The sequence below is a fragment of the Catharus ustulatus genome, chromosome 16 (assembly GCF_009819885.2).
Source record: "Catharus ustulatus isolate bCatUst1 chromosome 16, bCatUst1.pri.v2, whole genome shotgun sequence".
Taxonomy (NCBI): Eukaryota; Metazoa; Chordata; class Aves; order Passeriformes; family Turdidae; genus Catharus; species Catharus ustulatus.
Window position 1 is genome coordinate 12,121,674 of NC_046236.1, and position 6,699 is coordinate 12,128,372.

A 6,699-nucleotide genomic window follows, 5' to 3' on the forward strand; every position below is an offset into this window, starting at 1 on the left:
TGGGAGATAATTGCTGGTAGTTAGACTCAGAACAAAGAGTTTGTTTCTCCTTGTATTCACACCACTCTCCTGTAATTTCTGCAGATATATTTGCAGTTTAAATGAGCCTGAAGCCGTCAGGGTCTCAGTGCTTTGCTCCTCATAGCTTGGGGAAAAAGGAAGTGCCTGTTTCTGAGTCATTATTTAAAACTAATAATAGAAAAGTGTTGATCTATTCATTTTTTCCCCAGTTAACAGTTAATTGCTGCAAAACAGAGAGATGTAGAGTCTCGTCTCCTATAATGAGTAATCCCGGGAGTCTCTTGATTCCTGCTCCATTTACATTTCTTCAGGGTGGGTTCATCCCGCTCTTCAGAAAACGCAGCGTGGATGTTTTCATCTCTTGTCTTTTCAAAGTGTTTATTTTTTCCTTTTTTAATTTCCATGTAATTGATATTTAGTATGTGCAGGCATGGGGGGCTGGGGCCGCAGCACAGATGCCGTGTGAGCTTCCCACCACCTGCTTCCCCTGCACCTCCTGATCTGCTCCTCTCCCTTCCTGCCCCTCCGAGCAGTGCTTGGCTGCTGGATCCCAGTGCCACCCTGCAAACCAGCTGCTGCCTCCCCAGCCACACTTGTCCTGTGATTCACGGCCGTGGCCTGTCCCAGGAACATCTCAAGGTCACTGCTGGCAGTCATCCAGGGCAGGGAAGGAATGCCTTGCAGTATTACCATTTTTGCAGTGAAGTCCTGGTTGTGCAATGGGCAGAAAAGGTGCGAAATGGCTGCAAAACCTGCCCAGCAGCTGCTCCATGGGGTGTGAGAGTGTGTCCTCTCCATGTGGCTGCCTTGTGTTTTAACAGCCATAGAAGAAAAAGGTTTTTCTAAGGCTCCCTTCCCTTGCCGACACTGGCTAGACAGGGGAGACTTGGAACACACGGATTTCTCTTTCCACATCCAAAGCTGGATGAAGTGTGTAAATTCCAGCTTTATGTGCTAACCCTGCATCACACTGAGCTCCAAAACACCCCATGTGTGAGGCTGAGCAAGCTGCCTGCATCCCAATGGCTTCACCAGCCTCCCTGGGAGCTGCAGGCAGGAGAATGGATGGATGGCATGAGGCCACCCAGGGCCCTTCTTCTCTATTTTACCTCTTTCACCTCACCAAGACCAGGCTGTATTGATATCTTTGACATTTTAGTGCTTGCAGAAATGTCCCAAACCAGCGTGCTGGGTGCTGTTGGCTCTCTCCTCATTTTCCATTGCCACGCTTCAAAGCTCGTCCCGGGAGGAGCAGTAAAACTCCGATGGGGAGTGTTCATGCTGCAGTGGTTGGCTTCTGGATTCAAAATAACTTGTTCCTTGCTGCTCCTCCCTTTTGAAGCCCTTCTTCCCCACCCTGCCACCACTGTGAATGTATTGTTAAGAAGTCAAAGGGGATCCGGGCTGTTCTGAGCTTTGTGGTAAGACCACTGGGTTGCCAAAACTGGGATGTAGCCTCTGGCTTTGGAAATGTGCATTTTTTGTGGGTTTCTTGCTCTGTTCTCATGATGTGAAAGTGTGTATGTGGGGGGGAGAAGAACAAAGAGTTCAACCAGCCATGCTTCCTTCCCTCCTGGTTTCGTAAAGGAGTTGGAATTTGGGATTTGACAAATAAGGGCAGGCAGAATGCATCCATGCTGGCCTGAAGTCAAAAGAGGGCTAAAAATCCTGGAATGTAGATGGTTATGATGCTAGTATCAGTTTCATGAGGGGTGGAAAACGCTTTGAAGCAGGCTATTTGTGTCTGAATAAACCTGGCTTTGTCATTTCATGCTCAGCCTGCAAAGTTGTGTCCTGTTCCCCTCTTGGCTTGCTTTTCCCTGGGGTTGACCACTTGGCCAAAGCCAGCACAGAGTCTTTAACGAGGCAGAACTGATGTGCAGATGCAAAAATAACCTGGGGTTTGACCAAGATGTTTCCAGCTGGGTAGAACTGAAACCAGCTTTAGTGCTTGCTCAGCATCAGAGCCAAAATCTTTACACAACCATTGAGGAGGTTTGGTCCCTCGCTGTTTGATGCCGGATTCTCTGGTGCAGTGGGATGCATGTGACCTGGCTTTGCAGCCCCTGTGTCCTCCAGGAAAGAGCTGTCAGGTCAGAACTCGTTGTTTTTTGAGCAGTGACATGACTTTGTCAGGGTAGGAGTGTCTTTAGCACATGAGTACCTTTGCATCTCAGCATTTTTTTGCCTTAACCCTTTAATTCACTGGTGTTCAGGAGGACAAAATTATAGACTCATCACCCACTGACAGCATTCACCCCAGGACAACGTGTGAGATGAAGTGTTTTGGCTCTGTGTTTTGCATCCTTCAAGGTGGCACAGGGAGGATGGAGGGCAGGGGATGAATGGCAGCATTGAAAGGGTGGTGAAGAAAAGCCAGTTTGTTCCTTCTTACGTAAGCTGGACCTTCGCAGCGCCCGCGGGGGAAAGCCGGTGACTTGGCAGGGCGCTGCGGGGCTGTGGTGCACAGCGGTGCCAGCGGGGGTGTGGGGTGTGGTGGCTCAAAAGAAAGTCGTGTTGCTTGAATTTAAGGGCTTGCCCACGCTGGTCTTGCTCATAAACCCTCTAGTCAAGGGCAAGAGGGATAAATAAAGCAGGATTTAATAAAGCCATTGATACCTGGCTGTTTGGGAAAGAGATGGGGAGGATGGGTGGTGCTGGCTCTGGAGCTGGCACAGTGCAGCTCTTCTCTGTCCTTGATTCAATCAAACTGGGGATCGAGCTCAGACTGTGCAGGCTGAGGTCTGTCCTCGCAGGAATTAGGGAGCATTTGCCCTGGGGGCTGGGGCAGAGTGCCAGGCCGTGCTGGGAGTGCTGTGGGAGAGCCCTGTTCTGGAATGGGGGGGATGCTGGAGAACCCTGGTCTGGGATGGGAGGGATGCTGAGAGCCTTGTGCTGGGATGGGAGTGATGCTGAGAGCCCTGGGATGGGAGGGATGCTGGAGAGCTCTGGGATGGGATGGGAGTGATGCTGAGAGCACTGTTCTGGGATGGGAGGGATGCTGAGAGCCTTGTGCTGGGATGGGAGCGATGCTGGAGAGCCCTGTGCTGGGATGGGAGGGATGCTGAGAGCCTTGTGCTGGGATGGGAGGGATGCTGGAGCCCCCTGTGCTGGGATGGGAGGGATGCTGAGAGCCTTGTGCTGGGATGGGAGGGATGCTGGAGAACTCTGTGCTGGCATGGGAGGGATGCTGAGAGCCTTGTGCTGGGATGGGAGGGATGCTGGACCCCCTGTGCTGGGATGGGAGGGTGCTCGGCAGCCGGCGGCGCTCCCTGAGCCTCTCCTCTCTGCCGTGTCTGTGCGAGGCTCCCCGGTAGCCGGGGCTGCAGCCTCTCGCCATGGCCCATTCTGGAACCCCTTTTGAGCTCTGGGCTCTGCCGGACGCTGCTGCCACTCCCCAGCCTGGCTCCTGGGCAGCAGTCCGTGTCCTCCAGCAGCATCACGGGTGCAAAGCACCACCCAAACCCCCAGCGCGGCTCCTGCGCTCAGCAGGGGCTTTTTTGTGCAGGTGAACCTATGTCTGAGGCTGAAAAATTAATTGCTGCCACTGAATACTAAAGGCTCAGGAAAAACCTCAGAGAAGGAGGTGATTTTTAAAAACACAGAATCACAAGCTATCCTGAGCTGGAAGAAACCTGCAAGGATTATCAAGTCTAACTCCTAGCCCTGCCCAGGATATCCCCAAGAGTCACACAGGGGTGCTAATGGAGAACGCTGCAGTAATTTTAGCAGATTTGCCCAGAGGGAAGCAGGGTGAGTAAATGTGGCTGTCCATCAGTTTTTTCTCACTATTTATACTTTAGGACTGCTGCCTTTTATATCTGGCCTTTCAGGTATTTTTGTCCTTGCCATCTGTGCTGTGAGACCTGGACCTGGCCCACTGCATTTGGAGAGAGACAGTGACCCCCAGGCTCTGGTGGGGTGCAGGGCAGCAGGAATTTCCCTCACAGGGAATGATGTGAACCCAGACTCATCCAATGGACCATGTTTTCCTCCTCAAACCATGAGACAGAGCCAAGGAGCATGTATTTAATTATCAGTGATGCTAATTGTAGCTGTGAGCCCTTTGGTGAGTTCCTCAAGCTGCCTCCTGTTTGTCCTCCATAAAGGGGAGGTGGTAGCCACCTGTTTTCTGGCGAGCTCCTGTGTCTGAGCTGTGTCCACAGGAGGTCTGGAGCTCCCCAGGAGGAGCAGTGACCTGGGTGGGAGTGTTGGGATGGAGTGCTGGCAGTGAAAACCATGCAAAACTGCCTCATTCCAGGCACGTTTTAGCATGGGGCTGATCTGGAAGCTGTTGGCATGAGAACTGGATAGATTCAAGAAGTACAGATGCTTTGGGCAGCTCAAGGGCTCATATGGGCCTGTGAGCAAAACTCTGCCACAGAAATGCAGAGGTCCCAGCTCACCATCCTGCTCTGCTCCTGGCTGGCCTCCAGAGGAAGAGGAGGCACAGAGAGTACCATCAATCTGAACAAAATGTCTTTCTTCATCTGGGGAAATGCTGGGCATTCTTGAGCAGTGCTCAGCCAGCTGAGATGCCATTAGCAGGGCTGGCACATTTCACCTGATGAAGGGGTTTGTAATTTTGTCTCAGATTCTCATTCTCAGACTGTGCCAGTACCAAAATACTCCCAGTCTTGCCCAAACCATGTGTTCAACAAATGAGGGAGACTTTTCCTGACGCACCAAGCAGTGCCTTCATGAATTCCATATTTTATCCCCCAGGCAGATGGATCACACACAGCTTTGGCAAAGCCACATTTTGTGGCAGAGAAGCTGCAGTTTCAGTCTTTATTTCTCTGTCATTGTAGGAATTCAAAATGGATGGAATAAAATGCCATTGGGACTGACTCTTGTTTTGTTTGGACACTACACAGGTCTCTGTGGAAAACATGGGAGGAGTGCAGGGGACAGAGAAGAGCCAAGAACATGTGTTAAAAAGGCAGTGGAGGCCAAAAGAATGGTCAGCAGGGAGTGGAGCAGGGCTGGGGATGTGTTTCTGAAAGATAAAAAGGGTGAGGGGAGTGGAGGGCATCTCTAAACAAAATGGGGATTCTGTGGAGTGGGTAAATGCTGAGGGGCTGCTGAGAAACCAGGTGCCATCTGCTGCAGCGTGGAGACCTGTCCTGTCTGCTCTCCCAGGGGGAAACAGGGGCCAAAGTAGAGAGAAAAGAAATAACTGAAAAATTAGGTGGTGAAAACTTATCATAATGCAGCAGCAAAATCCAAGGAGTTCTGATACAGGATGTGGGGACAGATTATCTGAAATTCCTGTGTCCTCATGAGTGGGACTGGGCATTGTGGACTTGGACCACAAACAGTTATTTAGAGCAAACCAAGAAGAGTGGTGGTCTAAGGTTCTGCTTGCCTGTGCTGGGGGTGGAAGGTTTGCAGCTCTACCAGCTGTCAGTCTCTGCAAGCAGGGCAGTGTCCATGGGGGGTGGAAGTGCTGGAGAGATGGTGCCAATGACCTTTCACATCTTATTGGGCACTTCTGTCTGTCTCCAGTTTTTCTTTCCCTCAACCTTTGCATGCTTCATTGATTTCTGACTCTGTATATTTTGTGTCTTGGGTAAATCAGAAGTATTTGTCACCTAGAATGATCATGCTGAGAGGATAAAGCTTTTTACAAAGCCTTTGGTGACCTTTAGCTAATGATAAATCAGTGAACTGAGTGTCTATAAGCATTTCCCAAGTGCTGGGTGTTGCTGTGCACAGTGGGGAACCCACCTTGGCATGACACAGCTACCCAGGAGTAGTCTGGGCATGCAGGTCTTCTGAATAAAGGTTCTTGCTTCAGGTCACAATGACCTAGATTTGTGTTTCTTGATTATCTTCCCTTGTATTTCATGTATTGTGAGTGTGAATGTCATGTACGTGAAGTCAGGTGTCAGAACCAATCCACAATTCTGGGCAGGTGAACACATGTGAAATGTTTAAACAAACACATTTCTGGTGGAGTGAGATACATGCAAGTGATGGCATTCTGTTTTCCGAGTCATTTCTGTGCTGACAATTACCACCTTGCAATGGATTGTCAATTCTAGGACATTTCTCTTGATTAACCCAGTTTGCTCATTAGTTCTCCTGAGCAACCCTGTTGTGTCCCAGGGTGGTTTGTGCTGTGCAACCCCCAGGGTGCTGTGAGTGTGGGACAGTCAGGCTCTGCTGGGGGCTGTGGATGTCCCTGTGTCCCTCTGTCCCTCTGTCCCTCTGTCCCTCTGTCCCTCTGTCTGTCCATCCCTGAGCCTGCCCCATTCCATCTCCCCTCAGCAGCCACAGAGTGAACCCAGGTACGGCTGCACCCTCTGGTTTCACAGATCCACTCCCCAGTTGGTGGGGCTGGGAGTCAATCCCAAAATGATGGAATTGGGATCCTGTTGGGTTTCCCTCTTCTCCTTTAGATGCCTCAAGTCTGAGCCTCCTGGATTTCTTGGATTCTCAAAATTCTTGGATTTTCCTTCAAAGCCCTTCCAGCTGCAACAGGAGAGAGAGTACAGCCTATGGTGGGCAGTAAAATTCATAATGTTATTCCACAGATACTCCCAGACAGAAGCAATTCTTGGGTTGCTTTGGCATCACACACAGATTTTCCTGGGGAAAGTGAGGGTGCTGGGAGCAGCCTGCACACAAAAGCTCTTTGTGAGACTGAGACAAACTGTGTTTCTCTTCCACCAC